General features: G+C 39.2%; 1 long non-coding RNA gene across 1 annotated transcript in view; it reads right to left on the bottom strand.

The window, feature by feature from the left end:
• Nucleotides 1-19825, bottom strand: part of LOC148216697 (uncharacterized) — a 61369-nt gene extending 41544 nt beyond the window's left edge. The window contains exon 1 of the long non-coding RNA XR_015795067.1: nucleotides 19732-19825. This is a non-coding gene — a long non-coding RNA (uncharacterized LOC148216697). The remainder of the gene's footprint in view (nucleotides 1-19731) is intronic.
• Nucleotides 19826-22803: the final 2978 nt, after the last annotated feature.

Here is a 22803-nt window from a genome sequence, read left to right on the forward strand (position 1 = left end):
TTGAATTCAGTGCAGCATACTTATGTCAAAGAAAATAAATGTAGGATTACATTGTCACTTTAAAAAAATCCTTGGTACTAGATGTTACAAGAAGGAAAAGAGGTTACCATAAGTCCAAAAGCTTCCCAATAAAACAAGGAGGAAATAGCTAAATAGAGGGACTCAGGACAAACTCACTAAGTTGAATACCCAGTTGGCTACAGACATATTTGTGATTTACTGAATGAATTTGCACAGCACTCTTTAATAAGCATTTCCAGAAAGTTTCATATCAAAATGAGGTAACATAATAATAAAGCAGCAAGATATAAACAGGAAAAGATCTACCAATCCACCAAGGCCAAGGAAGGTTAAAAAAAATCTTCATTTGAGTTGAACATCTATTAACTACCACTGAATCTACCTTATTAAAATTCAGTGAACAGGTGCCACAACTAAGTAGGCCATCTTCTAAATCACCATAATGTGACTCACCTCAGAAGGAGAACTCCATAATTTTGATTCTGTGGACCCCTGAGAGTGTCTTGGGGGAACCCCAGGGCCCCTAGGACCACACTTTAAGAAACACTTCTCTAAAGCATATGGAATTTAATGGTTAATGTATAACAGAGAAAACCAGCCTGCAGAAAGGAAAGGGAAGGGAAAGGAAGGAAGATGAAAGCTGCTTTTATTTTTAGGTGTAATGAATAGGGGCATCCCATAGTTCCTACAGAAACAGTAGCCAGAAGCGAAAGACACGCAAAGATCAGGGAAAGGTTAAGCTAGCTTCCTAATTAAGTTCCCCATCCTTCTCTCTAAAATGGAGCTACAGAAGCAATTCAGTCCAAGATAATGTCCAGTCTTATTTACTCGCCTCTTGAAAGTAATGAACCCTATAGGAGATATAGAGGTTTACCCTATATCTGACCAAAAACATTTAATTTTTTTAAAAAAAATTTGGTCAGATGCAAAACATAATAAAAGGCCTGTTACATTTAGACAGAATTATTGTTTTACTTTTTTTCCCCGTTGTGTTTTTCCCCACATTTGTACTTCTCAGTATAGTAGCTCATGTGTTTGGCCCAGTCACTTTCCCTCAGCCCAGTCTCCCTCACAGGGGATAAAATGGAGTCTCCTTATGAATGCCATCTTGAGCTCGCAGAGAAAAGGTGGGATATAACTGCAGTAATATATACCTAGAAAATACATGCATTTTATTATAATAGTATTAAAGGAAGGGACATGCTACCCAATTTTGCACTTGGCACCTGACACAACAAAAAGCACCCATGCAAGATATTGGACAAATTGCTGGACCACTAAATTGGTCCTAAGGGGCCATGCAGAATTGATGGCCTATATTTTGCATTGGCAGATCACAAGATGGACAGTCTGAATCATATTAAGCTTAGACTCAGATCAGCTGAAATGTTTTTTTCTCAGGAGGATCAGCTGGATTAGGCAATTAATCAAAGCTTATACAAAGGAAGAGGAGGAAATCTGAATTAAAGTATTAATGGCCTTTAAAAGTTTTCTTCTTCCAGGAGGGCATAGCCTCAAGCTGATTATCTTATTTACCCTAATGGTCAATCTTTGTATTTAGTCTTTATTCAAATATGCTAGGGCAGAATAACCCCTTTTTATGGGCAGGGTGAGACAGGGGGTGTCTGTTGTTGGGTCACAGGCAATAGCAATTAATAAGTTTATCCTTTTCCCACAGTTATTTTCAATAAATAGGACATTAGGATCCCAGTAGCTGCTTTGTCCCTAATGCAGTGTGGGAAATGAGAGTGGCAGGAATTTGTGTATTATCCACTTAAGTAAGCGCTTGGCTTGGGCACTATGTCCTTCAATAAAAAAAAAAAAAACCTTGCCATCTTATTTGCTTGTTACCATACTCATTTAGACTCTCCCATGCTTCTGAGTAAGGTATAATTGGGATTTCCTGAATGAGAGAGGGAGAAAAAGTGTCATTGAAGAATCATGGAGAAAAGAAAACTCTACTATGATCAGAGTTGGATTAAAAAGTGATTTTAGACCTTGTTTTTCAAAGACAGTTAGTCCTACAGGTTTTCTGAGAACACTACAGAATCCAGATTAGAGATCATGTGTAACTCTTCTTTTTACATATTTCGAACTTAAAAAGTTAATCTGCATTTTGATGAAAAGTCATAAATCAGTTTTTGTACTCTTTATTAATAGTAATGCTGAATCATTGAGAGGCAATTTAGAGACTACTCAAATTCCCAAGGAGGGACTAAGGTCCACCTTCTATAAATATGAAACAAAATATCTATCCTGTGCTGACATGGTCCAATCCTATACATGTTCATAATATGTATATTCTAGCTTCAAGGGGAGTCTCTATTTCCTCTTTTTAGCTATGTGCTATCAAATTGGGTTCGATTCATGTGACTTCATGGACAAACGCTCACCATCTTGGTCTATCTCTAGTAAAAACTTCCTAGGACATTTCCCCATAACCTTCTTGATCCCATCCATCCACTTTATTTGTTGTCTTCCCTTTCTTCTACTTACCTCACCATTGGCAAGCATAATAATTTCTATTAGCCCATCATCTACTCCTATCACATGGCCAAAGATGTAAGCTTCTGCTTTCTGATCATCACCTAAGGAAATAATCATGGGCTATTTGGCCCAGGATTGATTGGACTGCAACAATCAATCATGGTACTCTCCCAATCTATATTTGAAGGTAACTATCTTCTTTCTACTCTCAATGTTTAATTTTCACAAGTATATGTTACCACTGAAAAGAAATTGCTCTTTGTGGGGACTTCTGGGGGAGGCATGGCAAAGGGGACTTCCAAGAGAAGTATGGTGAACTGAAGGTAGCTCTGCAAAAGCAGAGCCAACAACTGCAGCAAAGACCAAGGAACCAGTGAGTAGGCACTTTCCTTGGAACCCCTCCAGATAATGAGAAGATGGGAGATCACCCATGTGTGCTCCAGATGGCTGCTTCTCAAAAGGAGACTGCAGGACAGTGGTTTTCTGTGGGTTTGAGCACTGGGGGAATGCGGGATTAGCCATCTTGCTTGCAACTGCAGCAGAGACTTTTAAAGGACACTATGTTCACAAACCTTACTTTCTAAACACTTTTGGAAATTGCTCATTAACTACTTCTAAGCTATTAGAGACCTTTGGATCTACAAGTTTGAAAATGCCAGGTGAGTCTGCCTTCAATCCTGAATGAAAGGAAATTTTAATCATAAGCTTAAGAATTTAAAAAATCTGAAATAAACAGCAAAAAGCTAAATAAGATTTTGTTCTTAGAAAGTTATAAATGGACTAAGAGTCCAGATAAAATTGGAATACTGAAACTTTTACAATAATATTTTGGAATTAATTATAAAGAACAAGCAGCTTCTTGTGGGAAATAGAGTCTGTTTTGGTTTTTACAAGATAAAACAAAGACAAGCAATTTCATTATTTCAAAAACTGGACACTAGAGGGGGCTAAGGTTTTTAGGTAGAGGAAAGATTTACAAACCTGTAAAATGTTGCACAAGGTTCTAACCATGAAAATACTGAAGGAAACTTTTGAAGAAAGGAATCACAAAATAGTAGCCACAATATTAGCAATATCAGTAATGATGTCTACTTCTATGGATAGCTTATGTTCAAAGATGTTATTGAAGAAATGACAGATGTAGAACAATTTTTAGCTGACAAGGCAGAGATGGTATTGAAAGTAGATTTACAACTGACAGGCCAAGAAAATGACTTAGAAAAAGATGCTTTACTGGATCTACAAAAGAAACTACTTAAGGCTTTAAAATTTAAAAGGGAAATACAAATGACAAACCAAGAGAGTGACCTGGATAATTGTTTCCTACTGGATTTACAAAAAAGGTTTGTTAAAGTCTTGAAGAATTCTGTGTGATCGGACCAAGAAGAAATGAAGAGAAATCAAATCCTATGACAATATTTGAATGAACTAAAGATTAAGACTGTTAGAAGTACAAGGAAGGAATATAAAATTGGTTTATTTGATCAAGATTAAAATGAGATATGTTGTTACCTCTGGCAATCCTTTGCAGACTTTCTGCTGACATCAGGACTGAAAGATTGTATCATGGATTTCTTTATAGATAAGAGATGGGATATGGGATGAAGAGATAAATGTTTGTAACCTTAGAGGGGGTGAAGAGACAATAAATTTGTTTATACTTGTGACGATGGTTGGAAGTCACTTCTTTATATATTTCTTTTCTCTTTCCTTATTATATTCTTACTTTTCTCTTTCTTCTCTTTTTTTCTTTTTTCTTGCACTTTTTATTCCTTCTTTCTATTCTCTTTTAAGTTTAGTCTGTATTAGATTTTACTATTATAATCAAAATTCTTAATAAAAATATTTTTTTATATAGGAAAGAAATTGCTTTTTCTATTCTGAACTTCATTATTCTAAACTGTCCTAATATTTCATAATCTTGTTTAAGTCTGTCACTACCATAGAGGAAGCACATTATTATTATCCTTGTCATCTAAATAATTAACATTAACCTAGATTTTTCACTTTCCATGATTATTTTCATAATGAGCTCTTCTAAGTCTTTACTTTCAGCTAACAAAGAGGTGTCATCTGCATACCTAAATTGCTAGTGTTTCCATTTCCTTCAATTCTAGCTGTCATCTTGTCCAAACCTGCCATTCTTATATTAAAAAAATAAAATAAAAAAGTCCCCTCTCACCCCTATGGGTGGTATGTGTCTTCCTCAATCTCAGGTCCTCTACCAGCAACCTGGGAGTTTGAGGGTTCTGTGTAGAGAACCACAGCCATTCTCCCAGCTCAGGAGTCACAGCCCCGAGTGCTCCTACCACCACTGGGACCACTTTGGCCTTTACTTTCCACATCCTCTCTAGTTCCTCCTTCAGGCCCTGGTACTTCTCCAGCTTCTCATACTCCTTCTTCCTGACGTTGCTGTCACTTGGCACTGCTACATCTATCACCACTGCTGTCTTCTGGTCCTTGCCTACTACCATGATGCCTGGTTGATTGGCTAGTACTTGCCTGTCCGTCTGGACTGGAAGTCCTACAGAATCTTAGCCCTGTCATTCTCCACAACCTTCTGTGGAATCACCCATCTGGACTTGGGAGGGTCTAGCCCATACACTGTGCAGATGTTCCTGGACACAATGCCAGCTACATGGTTGTGCTGTTTAGTGTATGCTGTTCCTGCCTGCATCTTATACCCTGCCACTATGTATTAGACTTTCTCTGAGGTCTGTCTGCACCTTGGGTCTTGTCTAGTGTGGTAGAGCCCTGCTTCTATGGATCTAGTGCTTAGTGCCTGTTCTTGGGTTGCTATGATCAGTGCCCCAGTGCTCTCTTTTAGTCTAGCCCTTTCCAGCCACTGATAGAATTTCCCAATGTCAGCCACCTTGGCTATCTGTTGATAGTACATGTCACACAGGGTCTTGTCTTGCCATGGCACTTTTTCTGCTTGAACTTCCTCCCATGTCTGCTGCTGCCTCAGACATTCTCTCAGCAGCTCATCTTTGGGTGCCATCTTACTAATGTACTCCTGGATGCTCTGGGTTTCATCCAGGATAGTGGATTTAACACTCACCAGACTCTGCTCACCCTCTTTACATCTGGTGTACAATCTCTGGGTGTTGGACGTGGGGTGGAAACCTCCATACATTGTCTTCACATTGGCAGCCTCCATATCCTCCTTTGGCCAGCTCACTATACTGGCAGGATGACTGGCAGTGCATACATGTTGATGGCATGGATCTTGTTCTTCCCATTGAGCTGGATCTTCAGCACCTGCCTTATCCTTTGATGGTATTTAGATGTTGCGGTCTTCCTTGCCTCCTCATCATGGTTCCCATGTGACTGTGGGATACCAAGGTACTTATAGCTGGTCTGTATGTCTGCTATGCCCACTGGTAGTTCCACCCCATCAGTCTTAACTACCTTCCCTCTCTTTACTATCATCCTGCCACACTTCTCCAAGCCAAATGACATCCCAATGTCCTCACTGTAGATCCATGGCAGGTGGATCAGTGAGCCAATGTTTCATTCATTCTTAGCTTACAGCTTGATGTCATCCATGTAGAGGAGGTAGCTGATGGTAGTTCTACTCTTGAACTTATATGCGTATCCAGTCCTTGTGATTATCTGGCTGAGAGGGTTTATACCTACACAGAACAGCAGTGGAGAAAGTGTATCACTTTGGTATATGTTGCACTTGATAGCCACTTGTGCGAGCTGTCTTGAGTTGACTTCCAGTGTTGTTTTCCACAGTCCCATTGAATTCTTGAGGAAGGTCCTTAGTGTCCTGTTGACTTTGTATAGTGCCAGGCATTCACAGTTCCATGTGTATGGCATTGAGTCGTAGGCTTTCCTATAGTCAATCCAGACTGTGCTGAGATTGGTCTGTCTAGACCTTGAGTCTCGGGCGACTGCTCTATCTATGACCAACTGCTGTTTTGAGCCTCTGGTGTTGTTCCCAATGCCCTTCTGAGCTGTGCTCATGTACTGGCCCATATGGTCCTATAGCTTGGCAGCTATGATTCCTGATAGGACTTTCCATGTCGTTGGGAAGCAGATTATTGGCTGGTAGTTGGACGGTGCTGTTCCCTTGTGGGGGTCTTTCGTGATCAGTACTGTCCTTCCTTGTGTTAGCCAGTCTGGGTGGGGGCCTGCTGCTAGCAGCTGGTTCATTTGGGCTGCTAGGCGTTCATGCACTGGTGTTAGTTTCTTTAGCTAGTAGGTGTGGATCATGTCCAGGCCAGGTGCTGTCCAGCTCTTCATTTTCTTGGCCTGCTATCGAATGTCTGCTACTGTGATGATGACTGGTTCCTGTTCTGGGAGATTGCTGTGGTCTGCTTTCAGGTCCTGCTTCAGTGCCACTTTGCACTGGTTGCACTTCTCTTTCTCCCATATGTTATCCCAGTACCATTCAGTTTCTGCTGCTGGTGGCTCTGCTGTTACTGTGTGGTTGCACTGCAGTTGGGAGTACACCTTGGATGGTTCTTTGGAGAACAGGGCATTTATCTTCTTGGCCTCTGCTTCTCTAGTGTATCTCCTATATATATATATGTTTAACACAGGGACTATAGACATTCTTGTGTCTTTCCTTTCCCTATTCCAAACCACTCTGTTTCTCCAAGCTCAATTCTTACAGTAGTTTCTTGTTTGTTATAAAGATTCCTCAGAATAATAATCAGAAGTTTTGACACACCCATCAGCCATAATTTGTTCCACATTCTAGCATGATCACCACAGTTAAAGACTTCACTGTAGTCAGTGAAGCAAACACAGACCTTCTTCTTATATTGTCTTCCTCTCGTCATTATCTGTCTTATGTTAACTATTTGATCTCATGTCCCTCAGGCTTTTTTGAAAAGTGTGTATTCTCTTGGCATTTTTCTCTTCATGGCTGTATTCTTCTTTGTAAGACCTTAGGCCAAACATGAGGAATTAATAGGATGTTTCTGCTCAGCCTCTTGACATGGTATGTGTATATGTATACACATGCATACAAATATAATGGCTGATTTCACACCACATGCTTAACCTTACCCTCTTAATCCTTAAACAAAATACAGTCTCCTTTGTTTACATAAGATGCTTTGCCCAAGCAAATAAACAATTTTTAACACAATGGCCCAGTTGATTTAGCATGCCAAATCAATACCTGTGTTCCTGGAACATAATCACAAAATATGCAACCCTAACTAGGCCAGTCTGTGAATCCGACTAACAGGTGATTTCTAATAGACGGTTGTTGGCACTAACAGTCAAAAGACATAATGCAACTTTTGGGGCTCAGAAAAGAAAATTATGGAAGAACCATTGGAAAATATGGGAGGGTTATAAACTAATGAAAGAAACGTTGTCTAGACTGTCTGTAAAATTCCATTAATGGGGGGGGGAGGTATTTCACCAAAAAGCCACATCTGAAAGCACTCACTATGTTGTTCAACACATGACTGCAATAATTGGGCTTATTATGCAATCTGACCCCTTAAGAAGTTAAACACTTTGATTACTAATACAGCATATATTGATGTATCTTCCACCAAGTATAAGGGTGGGGGGTCTCAAGCAATTATCCAATTAATGTAAGTGTGCATATTATGAGAAAGAAAAACGCCCTTTTCTTTTCCTGGAACAGCCAAATTTAACTTTTTTTTGGAACAAATACTGTTTGCCAAAAAAGAAAAAAGAAAAACTCCCACCCCAGGAATATATTGCTGTAATTCATTTGTGCTGATGCTTAAAAAGCACTACATACATAATGGAACATGCCATAAAAATCCTCTCTATTTTGGTTCAATGAAAGCCTTGTCATCCCATACTTCAAATAATACAGTGCATTTGATACAGAATGTCTGTCCCTCCAGATACTGCTGGTGGCCTCTTTAAGTCACTTCTTCTAAGGACATTTTCAAGTAGAGGAAAGATTGATGAATTGTAAATATCCTAGCTAGCACATGAAGCAATCTGGGCTAAATCTGTACCATATGGAGATATAAATATGCAAGACACTTGATTAGATTATCTGAATATTTATTAGATTGCATAAAAATCATACAAAACTATTTCTAGCTTAGTAACATTGGTTTGGTTTTGTGCCTCTTGAAAGCAACCTAAATGAAGGGAGACAATGCAAATGAACGTTCGGAGATCCTGTTTAATAGATGGTGCATCTGTTGGACTTAAACGTTACGCGTGATCTAATAAAAGTGTTGCCAGATGAGATTACTCATATTTTAAATACCTGTCAATAAATGGTGTCCTAACTGGAATGCATAGACTGATTCCTTGTGTCATCTCCAGCCACAAAGATTTGTCTGTTTTTTTTTTCCTATGAAAAACCTCTATATTGCCACAAGTATTCTTTCCTTTCTCAAAGGAATCAGGCTTGATAGAAGTTCAATACTTATTTAGGAATGTTCCTAAACCACCATTTGCTATTAACACTATGATATCTCTTTCTATGCAAGGCAAAAAAACCCCAAAAACAGACAACTGAAACATTAGCTTACAACAGGAGGACTTAAATGTAATACAGATAGATCTGATGGATAACTTATCCCTTAAAGGAGATGAACAGATATTAAACCAGGAAATTGAATTGGATAATTTTTTTTCTTCTGTATATACAAAAGAGCTCTGCTAAGGTTTGGAAAGACTTTTTTAGAAGTGACAAACAAAAGGATAAACTTTATCTAATGGACATGCAAAAGAAATCTGTTCAAGTTCTGAAGGATTTTTGTTTAGAAACACAGATGACCAGCAAATTACCTCTGGGACTTTTTTTGAAGGGGTTAAAGAATAATTTTAAAAATTCAGGGAAGGTTTATAAGGTTGGCTTGTTTGATCAGGGCTGCAAGAGAAAATAGTTGTATCTGGTTGCCCTTACTGGACTTTCGCTGACAAAGAATGATTGACGAAGCATTTGGATTTTCTTTCTTTCTTTCTTTTGTTTGTTTGTTACTTAAGAGATGAGTTATGGGGAGAAGAGAGATGATGTTTTATTTAAAGATGGTGATAAGTATTAAAATTGTTTTTACCTGCTGGGATGAAGGGGGAAGTTACTTTTTTTTTCCTTTTTCTTTTTCCTTTTCTTTTCTACACTCCCTCTCCTTTCTTTTTGTCTTTTTCTGTTTGTACTTTTTGTACTGACTTTTATTCTTTTCATTTATAATTCTTAATAAAATTATTTGAAAAAAAAGAGACATTCGCTTACAACAGCGATCCCCAGTCTTTCTGGGAATGGTGGGAATCTTTGGAATTTGAGACTGTTTCCATGAAAAAAAAAATATTGTGGAGGAAGGAGGTCTGCATTTTGACAAAATGACTACCATGGATAACATACCCCATCACAAGCCCTGTTATACCAGAACGCTCCCACCCACCCATCCACCCTTGCAATTCCTGCTCTTCCTTATCTTTGGGGCATATTGTTACTCATGGTTGCCATGGTGTGGATCCCAGGTTTAGTAGGTATGTGTGAAGTGGGAGAAAAGCAAGCAGCTTGTGTACAGGAATGTACAACGTGTTAGGCATGACTGTGGAAACCAAAGCTCCAATCTCTTCTTAGTGTCAACCCAAGGGGTTTGGAGATAAATGAGCACTACCACCTCCGTCCCTTATTTATTTCTTCATCTCCTCTTCCTTTGGTTATTAGCAGGGATAAAAGAAATTGCCCACAGGAACTATTTCACTTGGTGAGTGGGCAGCCATAGCAATTGAAGAAATGTCTTTAAAAATACATGTTTCCTTTCTACTGTACATTCCAGGCCATGGAAGAAGAATGGCAGAACCCGTCAGTACTATTTCCTTGTCTGTTCCAAGGATCAAACTCACAGGCAAGTTTATGAATTCACTGTTTTGTTTTGTTTTGTTTTGCTTTTGCTTTTTCTGCTTTGCAATGACTGTTCTTTGTTTGGCCTCCGAGGTGGGAAAGAGGAAGCATGGAGCTTATAAAAGCTCATGCTAATCTTATTACTTATTGAAACAGACTTTAGCTTTTGTTTCTAATCAGTCATCAGTTTGGTCACTTTAAAGCTATTGTACAATACATGACTAACCAGGACATCCGGGTTGCTATATAACTGTGTCTTCTGTTCCACAACTTTATTTTCAGTGCATGACCAGAACACTATTGTAGTGCATAAAAGCCCTAAATTCTGGGCCTTTTCAGGCCATCAAGTGGGATCTGATCCCTACTATTTTACTGAATAATGACATTATGTTTTCTTAATGTACTAACACTTGACTATGTAGCAGAACCAATTTCTTCTAGATGCAAGAAAAATTTCCCACACTAGTACCGTTTTCTGACCCTTCTTTCAACACTGCCAGGCAGAGAACTTTGGGAAAGGATGATTATCCTTGGGTGCAGGGTTGGTCCACCCCAAGTCTGCTACCTCCCATCTTTAGAAATAGCTTTGCCCCTTCAAGATATTGATCATTTCTGCATGAAAGCCATCCAGTAATCTCTGCAGCAATAAATCATTGATGAAGACAGGTTGTTGCAGTGAAGGCCAGGGGACACTAGAAATCACTAGTGCAGAAATGATCTTCCAAATAATCTTCCAAAGTGCAACATTTGTGTGTGTTAATGAATGAATAGGATGCATGGTTTGATTCATAGTCATAATGGAGGTTGATTTTATTTAGCACCATATGTGTGTACCTAGCCATTGTGATGGTAACCATTGGTCTATGATTACCATACTACAAACTCATTCAATTGGGATACATTTAATACATGTTTAAATAAACCTCAGCTTAGTGTAGTACGTGTTGTGTGTGTACACACATGTGAAAACATGTGGGCTGCATGGCTCCCGAGATGCATCTATACCAGTGTTTCTCAACCTTGGCAACTTTAAGATGAGTGGACTTCAACTCCCAGAATTCCCCAGCCAAAGCTACCAAGGTTGAGAAACACTTGTCTATACTAATTGTTGGCATTTGCTTGACACTTGCCTATAGTCAATTCAACACCCAAGCCTAAATAATTACCCATTCTTGGTATAGTCCATCATGAATCAGAGTGTGTCACCGATCTACCCACCCTTCTGGTCCTGCTATTCCCAGCTGTATTGATTCAGTTGCCCTTTTTTGTTCTGGAATCACAAACACATATCTCTTCTGTCCTAACCCTACAGAAAGACTCTTATTCTTCTGGATTGTTTTACCCAAAACTGTTCCATCTATCTAGACCAAATAGAGAAGTTCTAAGCCATCAGATATGTATATCTTTTCCTTGTGCATTTTCTCTTCTTACATGAACCCCGAAGATAAATATTCAACTTAATAATACCTTCTTTGTTGGAACTAGATTGATGCAGCTGTACATATAGTACATACAAACAGCAACATTTTCATAGCTAATTATAATACAAATACTAACTTAGCCACAACAACAGAGTAACAGAAGGAGATAGTAAAGGTAGGATTGGGCAGGTCTGGGCTGCAAAATCCTGGACAAAAATCTGGATGTCTGCAGCCCTGATCTGGCAATTCTAATAGAGGGGTCAGCAAAATTTCAGGTGGCTGATGTCATCACCTGGTTTTCTGAAGATGCCCTCCCAAACAGGTCACCTGTAATATTTTCCGAATGTATTATGGTCTGATCTATGTGAAAATGTTGTTTACATACTGTACCAGAATGGGGGGAGGGAATAATTGGGGGGGACTGTCTCAGGAAGGAAAGAGACCAAAATGTGGCCAACCAACCTTATTTTCTCCCATCTGTCCTCTGTGAGCAAAGGAATGAAAGCTGAAAGGAGGCAGTAATACTTATTAATGATCAACAAAAAAGTGTGACAAAATGAAAGAGAAAAAAACCCACTCCCCACCGATGATAAAGCAGGAGTGTTTGCTTTTAATATGGTGCCTCACCCACACTGCAATAAGGCAAGGGCTGGAGGCAAATCTTCCACAGGATCCAGATGACAGTAATTAAATGCTTTTCTGTTTCACATCTGGAAGTGACTCCTTTCCCAGTTTCTCTTGGCTGATGAGGAAGAAGAACACAATAAGCATGTACGAGGAAAAAATTCACTGGGATCAGGAAAGAATAAATTGCTGCAGAATCTGAGTTGTGTGTTGCTTTTTCAAATAGCATCTGCGTGGGCTGATGAAACTAAGCCCCAGGTCCCAAAAAAGCTCACCATAGCAAAGTATGCAGACTGGCACTGCCTGAATCATTGGGAATAAGAAGTTCGTTTGACGCAATATCTGTGGGTCGATCAATGGAAAGCCACCTACCTGAGGCTCCACAGCTCCAGGGTCTAATTCCTTCCAAAGGAAAAGGAGCTTAAGATGATGGGCTTCTTTTATGCTCCCTTCTTGGGGAAGAGGGCCAGACTGGCCTCTTACCAAAAAATACAGAAACCTGGTCTGCAGAACACACTAAGCATTAGTACGGTTAGGTTTAGCACTGAGGTCCTAACCCAGACCATAGATTCAACTATAATTAAGGCTAAATCCCTTAGCCACAATTTGTACCCATGGTTTGTTTTAAGTGAACTCCCCCATGTGTCTGTGAGCCTCTATGTATCATTCTGACCCAGATTACTTGGAGAGGGAGTTTAACCTATATTTAACTCACCATTCTAGCTAACAGATATCTGCGCGGTTCCAACCCCAATGAGGCTACTGGTTGCTCTTTTTTTAAAAAACACTTAAAAAAAAGAGATAGAAGTGTTAGACAGTAAACTGCAGCTGGGCATTGTTTCCCATGTTGTCTGCCTAACCACAGTTACAGATAAACTTGCTTAATAAGTCACATGAACAAGCTCAGAGTATAGGCAATTCAATGGTTCCCTCTCTTTGAATTCCCAGAACAAGGATGGGCAACCTGTGATCCTCCAGGCATTGTTGAGTTCTCATAGACCTAATTTAATAGACATGTTGATACAAACTGGGCCATATGCACCTCTAACCCTGCAAAGTATGACAAGATACCTCCTTAGTTATATATCTTCAAGGTAGCCACTTCACTACTTATGTGATCTACAATTACTAAACTGCAGCTTGAACTCACAAGAAATCAAGATTACAGTTTGCCCTACTAGAGAAGGAGAGGCCTGTTTTCCACAGCTTTCTTCCTTCCTGAAGAAAGCATGCCTACCCAGCCATTGGGTGCAGAGAGAAGACCACTCCTCAGGCTGAGAAAAAGGCTGAATGAACTCTAGTTTCCTATTTGGTCATTTGTTAAAGAATTCAGCAGTTGGGAGTCAGAAATGGTAGGCTGTATTTTAAAATCAAACAAAACATAGTTTTTAGTAACTCAAACTGAACAGATTTAGCTTCCCAAATTTATCAGGTACCTTAATGTGTGGGGGTATTATGAGTTCATGGGACTTCAGAGCCAGATCTGGCCTTAAAACTCTGCCAGCCTCTTCAAAACAAAGCAAATTTACGGGCATGAGGCTAAAGGTCTAGAGAGGTAAGAGGAATTTCAAATGATCAATCAGTTTTCCAGGTGTTTTCTACGGTACCTGTTTAGAAGAAAGCTGAGCCACAGAACAATCAGGTTTTGGTGTACGTATACTTTAGCCATGATCTCTGTCTAGAAATATCTTCTAACCTGGGGGGGGGGTTGGAGGGAGAAGTAGCACATCCTCTTTCTAACAATAGCTAGAAAATACAAGCCATTGCCACTCATATCTTGCTTACCCTTCCCATAAAATCCAAATATCTCATTACCATCCAGTTAGTTTTCTGGAGCAAGGAGGGTCCAGTCGGTTAATCTGGCCTTCCTGCCAATAACATTGCTCCTGCTCTGAACAGCTTCCTTGGAATGCATTCTCTCCCTGCATGTTCTCCTGTCCTAGCAACCCATTTATAGGTCTAACTCACCAGCTGCTAAAACATTATAGATCAATACTGTGGCCATACACATTTCATGAATGATTCAGAAGTGCTTCATACCTCATGTGAGTACAAGCCCACCATTTCCCTGATATTCATTGAAGCACACAAGTCTTTCCCCACCCCTCTTTCAGGCTTTTGTACCACTCTGAAAAAAAGGGGCTACTGCTTAAGGAAGCTATCCATCCCAGTTGATGCAACTCTTAATGTTTTTCCATTTCTTCCACACAGTTTTCTCAAGCTGTGGTGGAAGCCTGAAAGAAGACATGCATGCTTTAATGAATAGCAGAGAGACACTAAGCTCACACTTGTAAGCATGAGATTCAAAGTCACTCTTCTGTATTATTTTCAAAGTGTGCCTTACCCTAAAAAAGACTAAGTTCACATAACAGTAATTCTTAGCATAGGAGAGGATGTAAAATCAACCTTGCAGTTAACCTATTAAGATGCAAGGAAGAAAAAGCCAAGCAATCTGTTTGTTGTTGTTTTTTTCCAGGATTCCAATAAAGAAAAGACTGCTTTAAATGCAAATATCCTGGTTTTAGTAGCTTGTGGGCTGAGAGGTGTGCTCTGGCCTCTGTTAACAACCATCTATTTCATGCCTGTTGGAACCTTCCTGAATTTTTAGTTGAGCAGTTCATCACACAATACAAAGCATGGAAAATGTTGCTGATACAAGGCAGCTGTCTCTTCTTCTAGGTTATCCCTGCATTTAAAGCTGGAAACCAGATGTGCAAGTTCCATGACCTTCCAGGACTGAAGGTGCACATACATGGATTGTAATCCCATCAAACCCAGATATGGTGCTCCACTAAAGAGATCAGTTTTCCTGCCTGCTTTAACTTCAGATGGAGGGGTGTACCAGGTAACCATCAAAATACAGTCCGTAGCAGGTGGACTGCATTCAGTTTACCGTTCTGCAGATTGGGTAGGCTTAGTCCACAGGAGAAGGAAGCAGCATAAATTGAAGCTGCCTGCAGAGATCAAATGCACATAAACAGCACATCTACACTTCTAAATTAGAACTAGGTGGGTGCATCTTAAAAGCAAAATAGGCTAGCGGCCCCTGCTGCTGCTGCTGCTGCTGCTGCTGCTGCAGGTGGCTCTTAAAGAAACACATATTCTCTTTGCTGAGCCTAACATCTGGAAAGACTCCCAGGGAATTGAGAGGGCCTCTTTAGTTCCAGTCTATAAAAAGCACTTGTAGCTGGTAGGCATTTAACCCTGAGAGGTACCTCTAGGGTTCCTCCTATAAGAACTTGAGAAGGATGAATTGGTGTAACAGGTTAAGTGGCAGTGGTTAAGAACATCTGGTAATGGATGGGAGATACACTTGCTGTGGAAATTACAGATGTATCTTGTGCTAATATGGTTAATCAGGTATCAGCAAGGGATTTTATTTTTAACTGAAAGTTTGTTGAAAAAATCCCTGTTTGACTAAAGGGGAATTTATTATATTATTATTATTATTATTATTATTATTATTATTATTATTATTATTATTATTTTATATGCCACCTGACTCCCAGCACCTCCAGGTGGTTTACAATTGTTAAAAATATTTAAGAGCAAAATACAATACCAAAAAAAAAAAAAAAACCCCACAAAAGCAGTGCAAAAGAACAATAGTGTAGTAGTATAGTATAGGGACAATAAGGAAAATAGTATATTATTTCCAGTATGCCCCAATAATGGATTTCAGTCTTCAATTTCTTCTTTATCTGCTTCACATACAGAATTATATGACAGAGCTGAAAAATATGAAGGTAATCTTATGTCTGTTTATTCATTCATTCGTTCATTCATCCTTTTCCATTCATGTTTTCTTTGTAGTTTAATAAGCAACCCTTAGTTTTCTGATTTGTGACTGTTTCTTCAAAGACTTCCCCCTGTAGGTTACCTCCTTGGGTATGACAGCTGTCTTAAAGAGCCATATATTCAGCAAGCTGCAGAATAATTGCATTCCTAATCTGCCCAGTAAAATTATGCCCACAGTACTTCTCTCCATGCCAATGTTCTTAGCTTCTTTCCTCCAACATCTGCATATCAGAGCTAATAATAGTGGCCTACCTTACAAAGCTGTTGTAAGTATTTATTTGTTTACTTATTTGCTAGATTTCTATCCCACCTTTCCTTACGGAAATGAAATGTATAAAAGTCCTTTGGACATTTAAAAGTACCGTATAACTTGTTTACTGAAGTATGCTTAGAAAAAGGTGCTGTATTCCAAATCCCCACAAAGATAATAAAAAAACACACTAAAGACAGAGGTTTTCCCTCTAACAATTAGTGGGTTTGTTAAATACAAATTAGAGGAGCAATGCCTTTTCTCAACATAACTGGCAAAATAAAGTTGTAAATAAATGCAGATATAGTCTTAAGAGCATGTAAAAGTCAGATGGTTTATCCACTTCAGCCTTTCACCTCATTGAACCCTGAGATTTACCAGTTCCCGATGGGGCAGCCCTGAGTATGTTCCAAAAGTTTTGGGCAAGCCTCGCCTCCAGTGTTTCTGCTCCCTCCTTTATTATCTCCAAATGGCTGCTGTCCCTCAATTGTGCCAACGTGCTCCTTACTCTTGACAATTAAAGGTTTGGTCATGCCTGCCCTGATGCCATCTTGGGAAGTTGTTGCACAGTCTGTGGTCAAAGTAAATTAAGATGAGCCCACCTGGATGATTTCCCAGTCAAGGTAATTAGGAGTGGGCAGATGGTGCCCCTCTGAGATCTGAGGCAGGAAGGAACAAAACCAGAAAAAGGGAAACAATGGAAAGTGCAGGAGGCTGAAACGGGTTCATTTTCTGACAGGAGCTCAATCATTTTAATATGCAGTTTGGAAAGTGTTCTCCTTTGTGCTACTCCCGCTGATGGGAGGATGGCTAAGGAACCGAGTTCCTATATTCCTTCTCTTTTGTAAACACCTGATTTCATCACCTGGGGACACATGACATGTTAAATTATTTTGGGGTTGGTTGGTTTGTTCACCAGCCATTGGTGTTTATAAACCATGATTTATAGCTTACTGTGATGGATGATGCCAGCTCATTGTGGTTTAGTAAACAAACCATATTTAAGTAGACTAGGGATTAACACAATGCACATACAATTTCTGTATGTGGGCCTTCAGGGTAACTTCAGTGTGTGTGATGTTGGGAGTGAAAATAAGAGGTACGAGCCTGTAAGACTCCTTAGCCATCCCTGCATATTAACATGTAAATAGGGATGTGATTGTTTTCTAAAGATTTTCAGGACTTCAGTAATAACGTAAGAACAGTGAACCAACACAAGAAGTAAAGTGAATGAACCGTCCTAATTTGGAGCCAGTTTGGTGTAGTGGTTAAGGCACCAGGCTAGAAACTGGGAGACCCTGAGTTCTAGTCCTGTCTTAGGCACAAAGCCAGCTGGGAGACCTTGGGCCAGTTGTTCTCTCTCAGCCCTAGGAACCAGGCAAGGGCAAAACACTTCTGAAAAAACCTTGCCCAGAAAACTGCAGGGACTTATTCAGGCCAGAATGAAAAACTGACTCGAAGGCACACACACGATTTGGAACAGAGAAACCCACTTACTCTGTAAAGAGTCCAGCTCTCTTTAGTAAAGACATTCTGTAAATGAGAGACTAACTTAATGCTGACTTCAAGGATATTTCTAAAACTGATACAGTAATGTTTTATAAAACATTAATACACAGAAGTTGGAATCCAGAAACAAGGCTGCCTCTTTCAGTAGAGTTCAGTTTGTGTACTGGATTGTGGATTAAGCAATCCATATGTTGCTCTTCAAGTGAAAAAGTTCAAAAACTATTCTGAATGTAAGTACCAACGTTGACTTTTTAAAGCTTTTACTAGGCCAGAGAAGAAACATTAAGTCCATTATTTATTCAAGTATGTCCATTATTTATTAAACGCTTGTAGTGGTAAGCTTGTCTGGTCAAAAGCTGGAAGTCTCAGATCTCCTTTCCTAAAAAAACCTCTGTCTTCACATCCTGCTCCACCTTCCAGCATTTTGAAATTGGTAGTTCCTTGTGCCACTGCCTATTTTTCAGGGGTACCTCGCCCAGTATCCTCCCCTAACTAACCCCAGTGTGTGAGAAATACAGGTCTCCCACCTGCTATGCTGGCTTACTGGGAATTAAAAAGGCAAAAATGGAAAAAAATGAAATCGTAGTATAATCTTCCATCATATAGCTTATATGATGGACTATATATTTCATCATATATTCCAGCACACAGCTTTGTAAACTAGAGGTTTCAGCCCTTCCTTGGGAAGTAGATCAATCTACAAAAAATAAATAAAATCAAACTTTAAAAAAAGATCAAAAATAAAAGCCCTTTTTAATTTTGTGAGAAATTTACAAAAGTATCTGCAATGTTCCAGGCAGACCATAGGATACTGCTGGTCTCCTCTGAGGTGCTTTTTTCATAATGCAGAATATTAAAAGATTTTAAATAAAATTAATAACTTCATCCCCAGTCTGAAGTACAGATGAAAGAAAGCTGACTTTAAGCATGCGACTTCATACAGTTGTCTAGAAAAACAGACACTTAGAAGCACACAGGGGAAAAAAATACCTTAAATAATTCTAGTTCCACTGGTGGCTCTAATGTCATCACAATAATGGCCGTTGTTAGGTTTCCAAAAATTGATCTCATAGCCTACATCTAACTTAAGATAGGAATTACTAGGCCAGACATTGTAAATAACAAAGAGATGTTCATTATGGACATCAGAAGTACGTGAAATCAGTTTGGATTATCTCTTCCCAAGCAATACATTTTGCCCTTAGTGTTATAATTGCTGTCCATTAATTCCACGTCACTTCTTGTTCCAGAGGAACTATCCCAAAGAATAATAAACGTCATCTGAAAACCTGCGTGTGAACCTATGAATAAAACAGCCTTCAACTAAGTCAGATTAAGCAAATTCTTTGCCGTTTACATAGCACAGCATTTACCTTAACTTGCTTGGTGTTTGAAGAATAAGTAGATATAGGAAACATCTGTACCTCTCATTTTAAACTGAAGGTTTTATAAACACACCCACACAAATTGGGCCTCATCAATTGGTATTTCTGTCTCTGTAAAAGAAACCCTATGCATATAAAAAGCAGCTCGTTTGAGATGAAATCTACAACAGACCCGGATGCAAGCTGCTTTTTTTTTTTTTATCATCTCATCAAGGGGTTAAGACCACTTATCCTCATGAATTCAGTCTGAATGGATGAAGTGGGCTGCGAAGAATGGTGTGCTGCTGTCACTGTTACTAGGAAACACACCACTTGAATGAAGCATAATTTTAGATGAGGAAAAAGTTACAGGAATGAATTGGATATTACCCCATTCACATTTGAATTCCGTAAACAGAATCTCCATGCTCCTCATAATCATACCTCAGAAGTATAATTTAAATGGAAATCCTAGCAGGGCTGGACTGGTTTGATCCAGTTTCTGTGAAGGCACTTTATCCGCAGCTAAACAAACTTGCAGTCACAACCCCAGCAGCAGGCTTGCTGATAACGGCAATGCTGCGAATAGCTCCAAGCGCTTGCCTGCTTTCAGAAGTCACGTGACCACCCTCCAGTCTCCCATTCATTATGTAGGAATCAATGAAATAATGAATGCAATTCAGGCCGGTGGAATCTCTCCCTTTCTCCTTTCAAAACAAATGAATGAAGAAGGCAGAAATACTGACTGCCTCCCTGCCAATCCTACCCTACCAGAAGTGTAGATATTAAGATGGAAATAGCTCATTACTATGTTGCAAAGCGTAGCTGAAAAGATGGCCAATAGATAGACCAAAAAAATCTCCCTAGACAAATAAGGAATTCCATCTTTGTGCCAGTTTATCATAATCCCGATCGCACTTCTGCTGCAGCTCATTCATGATGCTTTGCCTCTAACAGAGAGGAGCTGCATTTTCAAGTCATTAATAAAACAAAACCTTGTTCCAGTGATTTATTGAAAAAGAATCAGACAAATCCAAATGGGCAATAAACTATGCTGTTTCTTTCACTAAAGAAATTTACTTATCAGTTGGTCATGTAGCCTATTTTTTATTTCATATTTTCTAGCAACCCCCCCCCCCTTACACACACGCAGCTTAGGCAGAACAGAAGGTGAATTTTTAACCATTCTGCTTCCATCATAGCCTAAAAAACAGTTCCCCTTCCCACCTCCACGCAGTCCTGTTAGGTCCATGGGATGGGGTAGGAGCTCACATTAGTGTTAATAGCATCAAATTATGTGGGTGACAATTTTTTTAACAGAATCTTGGGGAGGAGGAAAGAGTGACTCATCCCTGTATGATGAGGAACCTGAAAATTATGGAGGGAAGTGGAAGAACCTAGTTCCTTAAGACCTACTGGCCACCATGTCTACTTCGGCCCTTGATGGACTCTTTTCCATTTGTAAACATCTAAATTCCTCCTTATTGTCTGACTTCTCTTTTCCTGATCTGTTGTTTACTGGCAGCCAATGCAAACCTTTATCTTTCCTCTGCCTCCCCTCCAAAACACTAAGTAGGTAGTCCAGACCTTTTTCCAGTAGGTCAATTGCCCCTTCATAAATATATAAATATTCCCACAGAATTCCTACTGACCTTTGGGAAGAAATCAGCGAAGATGAAAGGTAGTAAATTCCTCCCTAATTCACCAGAATTGCATTTTGGAGTAAGCTATGAGCTATAATGGGGGGGGGGGGTGCATTTGATGGGTGAGATGGGTGGCCGTATAAATTTGATTAATAAATAAATAAATAAATAAATAAATAAATAAATAAATAAATAAAGGGCACAGACAGTAACAATGCATCATTTGCATAATAGTTCTTGCTCATTGCACTAAGGATGCTTATGGTTTCATAAATCGTTTCAAGAATTATAGAAAGTAGTTTAGAAATCCATAACACAAATAGAGGAGGAAAGCGAGTGGACTTGTGCTACTTTAAAAATGTTGTTGCTCCTTATTTCCAGATCCTGGCGTCTCAGGGGAAAGCAACCATCTGCCTATACAAGGGCCTTGTCGAAAGAATGTTGCCTTCACAACAACACTAGAGCTGGTTAGCAAACACTGGGAAGTAAAATGCATGTCAGATTCCTTTCCTGTTGCAACACAATTGGATGCAAATGCCAGCAGCTGCAATTCTAAAATAGTTGCTACTGTTTCTTCAACCTGACTGATTTATCTTGTGGCTTTTCTAAGCCCTTTAATCTCCAGTAAATAATTTCTCACTTCCTTGTGGTCATCCTAATTCTATGCTTTCAGATGGAACTTCCTGTAAACATCACTGGTGGATCAGACGCATAATGTACCCTACACTAAATGAGACTTCCCATGTTATGGGAGACATATTTCAGAAGATTTGCTTCAAGCTAGATCCTGGTGGATAAAAAAGAGGAGCAAATAATGAGAACCAAACCAAACATTTCCCTCCTGTGTTGCCTCACAAATCAGGATTACCAAAACCTAGATAAGAATACATGTAAAATATAAAACAGTTTTAACAACCTGAGATGTCATGACTTGCTCTAATGTATACTAGGGTTTGTAGTATTGTGTTGAGAATTATTGCTGGTTGTCTCACAGGGCTATAGAGTTCTAGAGGATAGGGAACCTTGACCATAGTTCTGAATATGAAACACAGCAGCAGTTCTCAAATGTGGTCTGGGGTCTCCAGGAGTCCCTGAGACTCTTTCAGGGGGTCTGTGAAGTCAAATAAATATTTTAAAATGTCTCAGTTTTAATTTCTGGTATAGTAAATATCAATAGATATAATCCACGTAAACCAAAGCTCTTTGGGGTCCTCAATCATTTTTAAGAACGTAAAGGGGTCCTGAGACCACAGTGCTTGAGTACCGCTGGTGTAGAGTAAAAAATAATTTCACCTGATTTAAAAGTGTAGTACACAGTTGTATCAGTGAGATTGTGCAATTGTGAAAATCCACACTAAGCATAAAGCTGTAATATGTTAAAGTACAGTTAATGGTGATACTGGAAGAACCAGATACTAATTTGGGGGGAAATTGTGCAACATTCTGAATAAATATGAAGCAAGGGAAACATAATTCTGCTACATGGCAAGAGTGGATGGGTAAGAATAAGACATGAAAGTACTGAAAAAAAGATTGGTCATTAGGTGGCTGTTTGATTAGTATTTTCTTAGAAAAGTGTTTCTTTTCAATATGTGGGCTAAGCATTCGTATGACAAATGGCACATGACAAAGGAATTAATATAAATCTAAAAGCATGATTGATTTGATTGTTTATGATAACAGATTGAGAGAATTAATGAAGGATACAAGGATGATGAGATGCTCTGAACATGGGAAAGACCATTTTTGATAGTCTGAAGAGGAGTGAAAAGAACAAGACTGAAAGTAAAATGACTGCAAGAAGAGAAAATATGAGATGCGTCCAGTCTGAGAAAATATTAGAAGAAAATCTCCCAACAAAATGAATGCAAAG

The sequence above is a fragment of the Python bivittatus genome, unplaced genomic scaffold (genome assembly GCF_059951505.1).
Source record: "Python bivittatus isolate LINGU-HERP-01145 unplaced genomic scaffold, Pbiv_v1 ctg000080_np1212, whole genome shotgun sequence".
In the NCBI taxonomy this organism is placed as follows: Eukaryota; Metazoa; Chordata; class Lepidosauria; order Squamata; family Pythonidae; genus Python; species Python bivittatus.